This window comes from Aquarana catesbeiana, linkage group LG03 (genome assembly GCF_042186555.1).
Source record: "Aquarana catesbeiana isolate 2022-GZ linkage group LG03, ASM4218655v1, whole genome shotgun sequence".
NCBI classification, from domain to species: domain Eukaryota; kingdom Metazoa; phylum Chordata; class Amphibia; order Anura; family Ranidae; genus Aquarana; species Aquarana catesbeiana.
Window position 1 is genome coordinate 7,429,844 of NC_133326.1, and position 12,163 is coordinate 7,442,006.

At 48.8% G+C, this 12,163-nt stretch overlaps 1 protein-coding gene across 2 annotated transcripts in view; it reads right to left on the minus strand.

Moving 5' to 3' along the window:
• LOC141131190 (prolactin-releasing peptide receptor-like) overlaps nt 1-12,163 on the minus strand; it is a 363,387-nt gene that overhangs the window by 24,579 nt on the left and 326,645 nt on the right. The window lies entirely within an intron of this gene.

Below are 12,163 nucleotides of genomic sequence, written 5' to 3' on the forward strand. Positions count from 1 at the left end.
GAGTGTGCTGTGTACAGAGTGAAGAATTCAGGAGTGTGCTGTGTACAGAGTGCAGGGTTCAGGAGTGTGCTGTGTACAGAGTGCAGAATTCAGGAGTGTACTGTGTACAGAGTGCAGAATTCAGGAGTGCGATGTTAACAGAGTGCAGAGTTCAGGAGTGTGCTGTGTACAGAGTACTGAACTCAGGTGTGTGCTGCGTACAGCGTGCAGAATTCAGGAGTGTGCTGTGTACAGAGTGCAGGGTTCAGGAGTGTGTTGCGTACAGGGTGCAGAGTTCAGGGGTGCTCTATGTACATTGTATAACAATCTGACTGCAAAATTGAGTGAGAGGGCCACATGACGAGGCCTGGTGGGCCCAATTCGGCCTGTAGTCCTTGTGTATGACATATGTGTTATACAGAATCATCATACAAATATGTACAGAGTGCAGAATTCAGGAGTGTGCTGTGTACAGAGTGCATAATTCAGGAGTGTGAGGTGTACAGAGTGCAGGGTTCAGGAGTGTGCTATGAACAGAATGCAGGGTTCAGGGGTGCGATTTGTACAGAGTGCAAAATTCAGAGTGCAATGTGTACAGAGTGCAAAATTCAGAAGTGTGCTGTGTACAGAGTGCAGAATTCAGGAGTGTGCTGTGTACAGAGTGCAGAATTCAGGAGCGCGATGTGTACAGAGTGCAGTGTTCAGGAGTGTGCTGTGTACAGAGTGCAGAATTCAGGAGTGCGCTGTGTACAGAGTGCAGAATACAGGAGCGCAATGTGTAGAGAGTGCAGTGTTCAGGAGTGTGCTGTGTACAGAGTGCAGAGTTCAGGATTGTGTTATGTACAGAGTGCAGAGTTCAGGATTGTGTTATGTACAGAGTGCAGAATTCAGGAGTGTGCTGTGTACAGAGTCCAGAGTTTAGGGGGTGTGCTATGTACAGTGTGCAGGGTTCGGGGTGTGTTGTGTACAGGGTGCAAAGTTAAAGGGTGCACTGTGTATAGTGTGCAGGGTTCAGGGTGTGTTGTGTACAGAGTGCAGAGTTTAGGGGTGCGCTGTGTGCAGGGTTCAGGGTGTTTTGTGTACAGAGTTCAGAGTTTAGGGGTGTGCTGTGTACAGTGTGCAGGGTTCAGCATGTGTTGTGTACAGGGTGCAGAGTTTAGGGTTACGCTGTGTACAGTGTGTAGGGTTCAGGGTGTTTTGTGTACAGAGTGCAGAGTTTAGGGGTGCGCTGTGTACAGAGTGCAGGGTTCAGAGTGTGTTGTGTACAGGGTGCAGAGTTTAGGGGTGCGCTATGTACAATGTTATTATTATTATTATATTATTATACGAGATTTATATAGAGCCAACAGTTTACGCAGAGCTTTACAATGTATAAGGGGGACAACACAATTACAGTACAGTTCAATACAAAAGGTACAGGAGGGCCCGGCTCATAGAGCTTACATTCTAAAGGGAGGGGGTGGTGGTAAAAAAGGTAATAGCTTTGTGTGTAACAATCTGAATGCCAAATTTAGTGAGAGGTCCACGTGACGGGTCCTGGTGGGCCCGATTCGGCCTGCGGTCCTTGTGTATGACATATGTGTTATAAGGAATCATCATACAAATATCATTCCAGACCAAACAGTGTTTTTCTTGGGATTTGTGATTGGCATTTGATCGACAATTATTCCCGACATAAACCTTAGGCTTTGTGTCAAGTATCAGTGCTGACACTTCCCGCCCCCGGGGTCTTACATGGAGTGATTGAAGTGAAATCCTCAGTGTACCGGGGAGAAGATGTGATGGACGTTAATTAGGAGATCCGTGTCATGTTGACTTCACATGTCAGAAGGTCTTGTCTGACTCCTTCATAATTCACGTCACGGATTGGCAAAGTCTGTACTGTTGTGTCAGCGCTCCTCTAAATCCACTTTAATTCAAAGAATAAAGCAGACAGTAAGGAGTTAAGAAAAAATCAACAGTTTTTGGGCTTTGGTTGTCGTCCAAAAGACTGTCTTATGATTTATCTACCACCAGGTCAACAGACATGAATGAAATTGAATTAGGTCTGACGACACTGCCTCTGCTGCAATGAAAGTAGTGTTGTCTGTTCTTACTTGCTGGACTACAGAACGCCTCCCCTCTTCCTCATCTTATGTATCGACATTCCTCCTTAGGTGTAGCACACCCCACGTAGGAGCTGCAGATGAACATGAATCCCCCCCTAATCCTCCACAGCCAGGCACACCGAATCTTCACAGGCAAAGTCAGAGAACAGTCCATAGCTCTGTCTTTGTTGTTTATTAAGGGGGGGGCTGACAACTTGGATGGGGATCGGAGGTTATGGGATGCCTACGGTTTTTCTTGAGTAAACACTTTTTAGGTGGAGCACTGCACCATGAAGCCTCTTCTTTCCATTTCATAATATATCCCACAGTGGAGTTTATCTTGCAAAAGGCTCGGCGAGGAATATGGCGGCAGAGGAAAGCCGCTATAGGAGGAAGGATCCCGCTATTGGAAGAGCCTGTGTGGACGCACCGTTGTCGGCCAAGTGATCCCTCCTGTGTGCGCCTGTCTGATCTCTATAATTTGAGATCCATCAAATCTGGTAAGCGGCGCTGTTTTGCCTCACTTTCTTGATGAACAGAAAAATCGTTTGTTCTCCTGAAAAGTCCGTCCTTGTCGTTTGCATCGACTCAAGCACTTTATGGACTGCAGTGTATAATATTGTTTTCACTTAATCACAACACACGTTTGTATTTACATATGCAGAGTTTTTTGGTTTGTTTTGTTAGTTGCGCATTTTTATTTGCTGTATGTACTTATTAACTGAATATTCAGGTTTTTTTTTAGATGCAGCACCAGGTTCTTTACATATAAAAATTCTGATATTTTTTGGGTCTAGCGCCAGGGGCGGACTGACCATTCGGTCACTCGGTCGCCGACCGAGGGCCCGGCGTCAGGAGGGGCCCCATGAGCGGCTCAGTCAGCAGCGGAAAAAAGCCGCCCGCCGCACCGCACGAAAACCCCGTCCTCCCGGATTATTTCCGCTCCCAGCACCGCGGCCAGCCCCCTGCCGAGCAGACCTCGGCTTAGGCTGAGAGAGGCTCTGTCAGCAGGGAGGGGCGGGGCAGGGAGCTCCACTGACGCTCTGACCCTGCCCTGCCCCGCCCCTCCTCATGTAGTCTGAGTTTGTTCCTAAATAGAGCGTCTCTCTTGCACTTCTGAGAGCTCCGCTCTGGACCACAAAGATCACCGCCCCTACCGACGGAAGCCCCGCCCCCTACCGGCAAAAGCTCCGCCCCCTACCGACGAAAGCTCCGCCCCTGGACCTCTGAGAGCGGGAGGTGAGCCCGACTGGTCAGGTAGGTCCTTCTGCCTACATTATATACACGGCCTGTAGACCCCTTTTTTCCCTAAACCATCCCTGGAAATGTTGTTTACCCCCCTGTATAGCTGTGCATTGCTGAAAGTTTAAATTTTAAAACTGGCTACCTGGTCATCTCCTGTAGTCGCATCCCCTGTCTCTGGTTATCTCCTGTAGTCGCATCCCCAGTCTCTGGTTATCTCCTGTAGTCGCATTCGCAGTCTGGTTATTTCCCGTAGTCGCATTCGCAGTCTCTGGTTATCTCCTGTAGTCGCATTCGCAGTCTGGTCATTTCCTGTAGTCGCATTCGCAGTCTGGTCATTTCCTGTAGTCGCATTCGCAGTCTGGTCATTTCCTGTAGTCGCATTTGCAGTCTGGTCATTTCCTGTAGTCGCATTTGCAGTCTGGTCATTTCCTGTAGTCGCATTCGCAGTCTGGTTATTTCCTGTAGTCGCATTCGCAGTCTGGTCATTTCCCGTAGTTGCATTCGCAGTCTGGTCATTTCCCGTAGTCGCATTCGCAGTCTGGTCATTTCCTGTAGTCGCATTCGCAGTCTGGTCATTTCCTGTAGTCGCATTCGCAGTCTGGTCATTTCCTGTAGTCGCATTCACAGTCTGGTCATTTCCTGTAGTCGCATTCGCAGTCTGGTCATTTCCTGTAGTCGCATTCGCAGTCTGGTTATTTCCTGTAGTCGCATTCGCAGTCTGGTCATTTCCCGTAGTTGCATTCGCAGTCTGGTCATTTCCCGTAGTCGCATTCGCAGTCTGGTCATTTCCTGTAGTCGCATTCGCAGTCTGGTCATTTCCTGTAGTCGCATTCGCAGTCTGGTCATTTCCTGTAGTCGCATTCGCAGTCTGGTTATTTCCTGTAGTCGCATTCGCAGTCTGGTCATTTCCCGTAGTCGCATTCGCAGTCTCTGGTTATCTCCTGTAGTCGCATTCGCAGTCTGGTCAGTTCCTGTAGTCGCATTTGCAGTCTGGTCAGTTCCTGTAGTCGCATTTGCAGTCTGGTCATTTCCTGTAGTCGCATTCGCAGTCTGGTCATTTCCCATAGTCGCATTCGCAGTCTGGTCAGTTCCTGTAGTCGCATTTGCAGTCTGGTCATTTCCCGTAGTCGCATTCGCAGTCTGGTCATTTCCCGTAGTCGCATTCACAGTCTCTGGTTATCTCCTGTAGTCGCATTCGCAGTCTGGTCATTTCCTGTAGTCGCATTCGCAGTCTGGTCATTTCCTGTAGTCGCATTCGCAGTCTGGTCAGTTCCTGTAGTCGCATTCGCAGTCTGGTCAGTTCCTGTAGTCGCATTTGCAGTCTGGTCATTTCCCGTAGTCGCATTCGCAGTCTGGTCATTTCCCGTAGTCGCATTCGCAGTCTCTGGTTATCTCCTGTAGTCGCATTCACAGTCTGGTCATTTCCTGTAGTCGCATTCACAGTCTGGTCATTTCCTGTAGTCGCATTTGCAGTCTGGTCATTTCCTGTAGTCGCATTCGCAGTCTGGTTATTTCCTGTAGTCGCATCCCCAGTCTCTGGTTATTTCCTGTAGTCGCATTCGCAGTCTGGTCATTTCCTGTAGTCGCATTCGCAGTCTGGTTATTTCCTGTAGTTGCATCCCCAGCCTCTGGTTATTTCCTGTAGTCGCATTCGCAGTCTGGTCATTTCCCGTAGTCGCATTCGCAGTCTCTGGTTATCTCCTGTAGTCGCATTCACAGTCTGGTCATTTCCCGTAGTCGCATTCGCAGTCTCTGGTTATCTCCTGTAGTCGCATTCGCAGTCTGGTCATTTCCTGTAGTCGCATCCCCAGTCTGGTCATTTCCTGCAGTCGCATCCCCAGTCTCTGGTTATTTCCTGTAGTCGCATTCGCAGTCTGGTCATTTCCTGTAGTCGCATTCGCAGTCTCTGGGTATCTCCTGTAGTCGCATTCGCAGTCTGGTCATTTCCTGTAGTCGCATTCGCAGTCTGGTCATTTCCTGTAGTCGCATTCGCAGTCTGGTCATTTCCTGTAGCCGCATTTGCAGTCTCTGGTTATCTCCTGTAGTCGCATCCCCAGTCTCTGGTTATTTCCTTTAGTCACATTCGCAGTCTGGTTATTTCCTGTAGTCGCATTCGCAGTCTCTGTTTATTTCCTGTAGTCGCATCCCCAGTCTCTGGTCATCTCCTGTAGTCGCATTCGCAGTCTCTGGTTATCTCCTGTAGTTGCATTCGCAGTCTGGTTATTTCCTGTAGTCGCATTCGCAGTCTCTGGTCATCTCCTGTAGTCGCATCCTCAGTCTCTGGTTATTTCCTGTAGTCGCATCCCCAGTCTCTGGTTATCTCCTGTAGTCGCATCCTCAGTCTCTGGTTATTTCCTGTAGTCGCATTCACAGTCTTTGGTCATCTCCTGTAGTCATTTATGATATCTATGGTTATGAATATTTCTTGAATCCATATTGAGCACTATATTTGATTGGCTGTTTGCTTCTGCTTAGGCCTGGCAAACATGCACAATCGCACATGATGATGACTTCATCATCATGTGCGTGATTGTGATTGTGCGCGTGTGCCAAGCAGAAGCAGCCAATCAAATATAGTGCTCAATATGGATTAAATAAATAGTGGTGGTCAGTGGTGTAATGTTCCTTACATTGGTGATCAGTGGGAAGAATGTTCCTTACATTGGTGATCAGTGAGAAGAATGTTCCTTACATTGGTGATCAGTGAGAAGAATGTTCCTTACATTGGTGATCAGTGAGAAGAATGCTCCTTACATTGGTGATCAGTGAGAAGAATGTTCCTTACATTGGTGATCAGTGAGAAGAATGTCCCTTACATTGGTGATCAGTGGGAAGAATGTTCCTTACATTGGTGATCAGTGGGAAGAATGTTCCTTACATTGGTGATCAGTGAGAAGAATGTTCCTTACATTGGTGATCAGTGAGAAGAATGTTCCTTACATTGGAGATCAGTGAGAAGAATGTCCCTTACATTGGTGATCAGTGGGAAGAATGTTCCTTACATTGGTGATCAGTGAGAAGAATGTCCCTTACATTGGTGATCAGTGGGAAGAATGTTCCTTACATTGGTGATCAGTGGGAAGAATGTTCCTTACATTGGTGATCAGTGGGAAGAATGTTCCTTACATTGGTGATCAGTGAGAAGAATGTCCCTTACATTGGTGATCAGTGAGAAGAATGCTCCTTACATTGGTGATCAGTGAGAAGAATGTTCCTTACATTGGTGATCAGTGAGAAGAATGTTCCTTACATTGGTGATCAGTGAGAAGAATGTTCCTTACATTGGTGATCAGTGAGAAGAATGCTCCTTACATTGGTGATCAGTGAGAAGAATGTTCCTTACATTGGTGATCAGTGAGAAGAATGTCCCTTACATTGGTGATCAGTGGGAAGAATGTTCCTTACATTGGTGATCAGTGGGAAGAATGTTCCTTACATTGGTGATCAGTGAGAAGAATGTTCCTTACATTGGTGATCAGTGAGAAGAATGTTCCTTACATTGGTGATCAGTGAGAAGAATGTCCCTTACATTGGTGATCAGTGGGAAGAATGTTCCTTACATTGGTGATCAGTGAGAAGAATGTTCCTTACATTGGTGATCAGTGGGAAGAATGTTCCTTACATTGGTGATCAGTGGGAAGAATGTTCCTTACATTGGTGATCAGTGAGAAGAATGTCCCTTACATTGGTGATCAGTGAGAAGAATGCTCCTTACATTGGTGATCAGTGAGAAGAATGTTCCTTACATTGGTGATCAGTGGGAAGAATGTTCCTTACATTGGTAATCAGTGAAAATTATATAAAGTTAAGAAAAATAATTAAAAAAAAAAAGTAAAGCACCCCCATGATCCCCACACATGCTCTATATGAAAAGCTTTATGTAGGATGAGCACATGTATGTAAACATGTGTCTATAGACGCAAATGCTGGACACGGGAGCCCACCTGCAAGGTAACCCCCCCCCCCCGGGAGAGCGCTTCTCCTAGGGAGTTATCTGATGTGGGGAGGAGCCGCGAGAGCCATCCCCCAGATGTTCGAGGTTCGGGGCCACTCTGTGCGAAACGAGCTGCACAGTGAAGGTAAGTATGATATGTTTGTTATTTAAAAAAAAACAAAAAACGAGCCTTTACAATCACTTTAATTTTAGAAAGGTACCGTTGTTGCACTTTCTTTAATGTAATTCTGTGACGAACGCATGTAGTGTGGGCAGTGCAAAATGTAGGTGGGGATTTGTGTGGGTGTGGCTTGAGTGTGGGTGGGAACACATGAGCGGGGACAGGGGGCCCCAGGATCTCCTATTGCCCGGGGGCCCCATGAGTTGTCAGTCCGCCCCTGTCTAGCGCAGATATTCTGCTCTACATGGGATGCCCACTTGGCTGCAACAATAACTTCAGGGACATCTTCCTTTGTACAACTTTAAATACTTCAGGCAATGCTAGCCCACCTGGCTGCAGCTGCCTCTTTCACCAGCCCAACCGGCTGACTCTCTTCACCAGCCCAACTGGCTGACTCTCTTCACTAGCCCAACTGGCTGACTCTCTTCACCAGACCAACTGGCTGACTCTCTTCACCAGACAAACCGGCTGACTCTCTTCACCAGACAAACCAGCTGACTCTCTTCACCAGACAAACCGGCTGACTCTCTTCACCAGACCAACCGGCTGACTCTCTTCACCAGACCAACCGGCTGACTCTCTTCACCAGACTAACCGGCCGACTCTCTTCACCAGCCCAACCGGCTGACTCTCTTCACCAGCCCAACTGGCTGACTCTCTTCACCAGCCCAACTGGCTGACTCTCTTTACCAGCCCAACTGGCTGACTCTCTTCACCAGACCAACTGGCTGACTCTCTTCACCAGACAAACCGGCTGACTCTCTTCACCAGACAAACCAGCTGACTCTCTTCACCAGACCAACCGGCTGACTCTCTTCACCAGACCAACCGGCTGACTCTCTTCACCAGACTAACCGGCCGACTCTCTTCACCAGCCCAACCGGCCGACTCTCTTCACCAGCCCAACTGGCTGACTCTCTTTACCAGCCCAACTGGCTGACTCTCTTCACCAGACCAACTGGCTGACTCTCTTCACCAGACAAACCGGCTGACTCTCTTCACCAGACAAACCAGCTGACTCTCTTCACCAGACCAACCGGCTGACTCTCTTCACCAGACCAACCGGCTGACTCTCTTCACCAGACCAACCGGCTGACTCTCTTCACCAGACTAACCGGCCGACTCTCTTCACCAGCCCAACCGGCTGACTCTCTTCACCAGCCCAACCGGCTGACTCTCTTCACCAGCCCAACTGGCTGACTCTCTTCACCAGCCCAACTGGCTGACTCTCTTTACCAGCCCAACTGGCTGACTCTCTTCACCAGCCCAACTGGCTGACTCTCTTCACCAGACAAACCAGCTGACTCTCTTCACCAGACCAACCGGCTGACTCTCTTCACCAGACCAACCGGCTGACTCTCTTCACCAGACCAACCGGCTGACTCTCTTCACCAGACTAACCGGCCGACTCTCTTCACCAGCCCAACCGGCTGACTCTCTTCACCAGCCCAACTGGCTGACTCTCTTCACCAGCCCAACTGGCTGACTCTCTTCACCAGCCCAACTGGCTGACTCTCTTCACCAGACCAACTGGCTGACTCTCTTCACCAGACAAACCGGCTGACTCTCTTCACCAGACAAACCAGCTGACTCTCTTCACCAGACCAACCGGCTGACTCTCTTCACCAGACTAACCGGCCGACTCTCTTCACCAGCCCAACGGGATGACTCTCTTCACCAGCCCAAATGGCTGACTCTCTTCACCAGCCCAACTGGCTGACTCTCTTCACCAGCCCAACTGGCTGACTCTTCACCAGACCAATCGGCTGACTCTCTTTACCAGACCAACCGGCTGACTCTCTTCACCAGACCAACCGGCTGACTCTTCACCAGCCCAACCGGCTGACTCTCTTCACCAGACCAACCGGCTGACTCTCTTCACCAGACCAACCGGCTGACTCTCTTCACCAGACCAACCGGCTGACTCTCTTCACCAGACAAACCGGCTGACTCTCTTCACCAGCCCAACTGGCTGACTCTCTTCACCAGACCAACCGGCTGACTCTCTTCACCAGACCAACCGGCTGACTCTCTTCACCAGACTAACCGGCCGACTCTCTTCACCAGCCCAACCGGCCGACTCTCTTCACCAGCCCAACTGGCTGACTCTCTTCACCAGCCCAACTGGCTGACTCTCTTTACCAGCCCAACTGGCTGACTCTCTTCACCAGACCAACTGGCTGACTCTCTTCACCAGACAAACCGGCTGACTCTCTTCACCAGACAAACCAGCTGACTCTCTTCACCAGACCAACCGGCTGACTCTCTTCACCAGACCAACCGGCTGACTCTCTTCACCAGACCAACCGGCTGACTCTCTTCACCAGACTAACCGGCCGACTCTCTTCACCAGCCCAACCGGCTGACTCTCTTCACCAGCCCAACTGGCTGACTCTCTTCACCAGCCCAACTGGCTGACTCTCTTCACCAGCCCAACTGGCTGACTCTCTTTACCAGCCCAACTGGCTGACTCTCTTCACCAGACCAACTGGCTGACTCTCTTCACCAGACAAACCAGCTGACTCTCTTCACCAGACCAACCGGCTGACTCTCTTCACCAGACCAACCGGCTGACTCTCTTCACCAGACCAACCGGCTGACTCTCTTCACCAGACTAACCGGCTGACTCTCTTCACCAGCCCAACCGGCTGACTCTCTTCACCAGCCCAACTGGCTGACTCTCTTCACCAGCCCAACTGGCTGACTCTCTTCACCAGCCCAACTGGATGACTCTCTTTACCAGACCAACTGGCTGACTCTCTTCACCAGACAAACCGGCTGACTCTCTTCACCAGACAAACCAGCTGACTCTCTTCACCAGACCAACCGGCTGACTCTCTTCACCAGACTAACCGGCCGACTCTCTTCACCAGCCCAACGGGATGACTCTCTTCACCAGCCCAAATGGCTGACTCTCTTCACCAGCCCAACTGGCTGACTCTCTTCACCAGCCCAACTGGCTGACTCTTCACCAGACCAATCGGCTGACTCTCTTTACCAGACCAACCGGCTGACTCTCTTCACCAGACCAACCGGCTGACTCTTCACCAGCCCAACCGGCTGACTCTCTTCACCAGACCAATCGGCTGACTCTCTTCACCAGACCAACCGGCTGACTCTCTTCACCAGACCAACCGGCTGACTCTCTTCACCAGACAAACCGGCTGACTCTCTTCACCAGCCCAACTGGCTGACTCTCTTCACCAGACAAACCGGCTGACTCTCTTCACAAGCCCAACTGGCTGACTCTCTTCACCAGCCCAACTGGCTGACTCTCTTCCCCAGATCAACCGGCTGACTCTCTTCACCAGTCCAACCGGCTGACTCTCTTCACTAGTCCAACCAGCTGACTCTCTTCACTAGTCCAACCGGCTGACTCTCTTCACCAGACCAACTGGCTGATCCTATTCACCAGCCCAACTGGCTGACTTTCTTCACCAGACTAGGGGGTACCCCTCAGGGCCCCTGGCAGCCTCCTCAACATTGCACTCTGCAGGAACTTTACTTTCTCCATCAAACCATCCCTTAAGATCATGGGTCTCCAAACTTTCTAAACAAAGGGCCAGTTTACTGTCCTGCAGACTTTAGGGTGGCCGGAGTATGGCCATTGGGAGTAGAAAACTTCCCAGAATCAATGAGATTTAAAAATGCCCTATCTTTGGTGTTAGTGAGAGAAATTTTGCTCCATCATTGGTGTCATTGGGAGGAATTGTGCCCCATCATTGGTGCCATTGGCCCCATCGTTGGGGTCTTCGGGAGGAATTGCACACCTTTGTTGGTGTCAGATGGGGGTAATTGTGCTCCATTGCTTGTGTCAGTGGAAGGAATAGTGCCCCAAGGGCTGGATAAAAATAAAAGCAAGCAAAGGGCAACCTCTGGCCCCTGGGCCACAGTTTGGACACCACTGCTTTAGATTGTAAGCTCTTATGATCAGGGCCCCCCAAACCTTCTTGCATTGAATTTTATTGTAACTGTACTGTCTCCAATTATACTGTAAAGCTTTACACAAACTGTTATATAAATCCTTAATAATAATAATAATAATTATGATAATATAAATCCTATATGATAATATTTACATGAAGCAAGAATTAGAGAATTATCTATAAAACCCATGTAATCCTTCTCTGCCAATATGGAGGAAAACACATTTTCAGCCAATGTCTTGCGATTGATTTTCGCGTTCAGGCAAGTTATAGACACGCGGCGGCTGCACTCTGTTATATAACGCTGCAACTTTCCATTTGCTTTTCGTAAAAAAGTAATCAATGTTTTTATGTAATTGCTCTGAAAACATCTCCAACCTGATGGAGGGAACGGTCTGGCCGCTCCAAACACATCAATAACCCGCAGAAGTCGGTGCGCCGGGCTGGAGGACATTATAAAGTAAAGCAAGGAGGGCCATTTACTAAGAAAATCGAAATGTGCAAGAAACCATCATCAACTATCTGCACGTCTTCTGACCGATCTGAAGACAGAAAACGATGTCGGGGAAAAAAAAAAGGGTTAATTCCACATCCAATAATATGGCGGAGTTCTGAACACTGGAGCAAATAGAAAGCCAATGAGCCACAGGCACCCAAAATATCCAACCAAATATTCTTTTTCTCAATGAATATTATAGAATAAATGCTGGAAAGTGTTACCATTGCTGTCTGGATTTTTGTTTTCTTATTTTTCATTTTTTTTTTGAAAATTCTGTTTATTGCTTTCAACAAAACTATACAAAAAACTGTT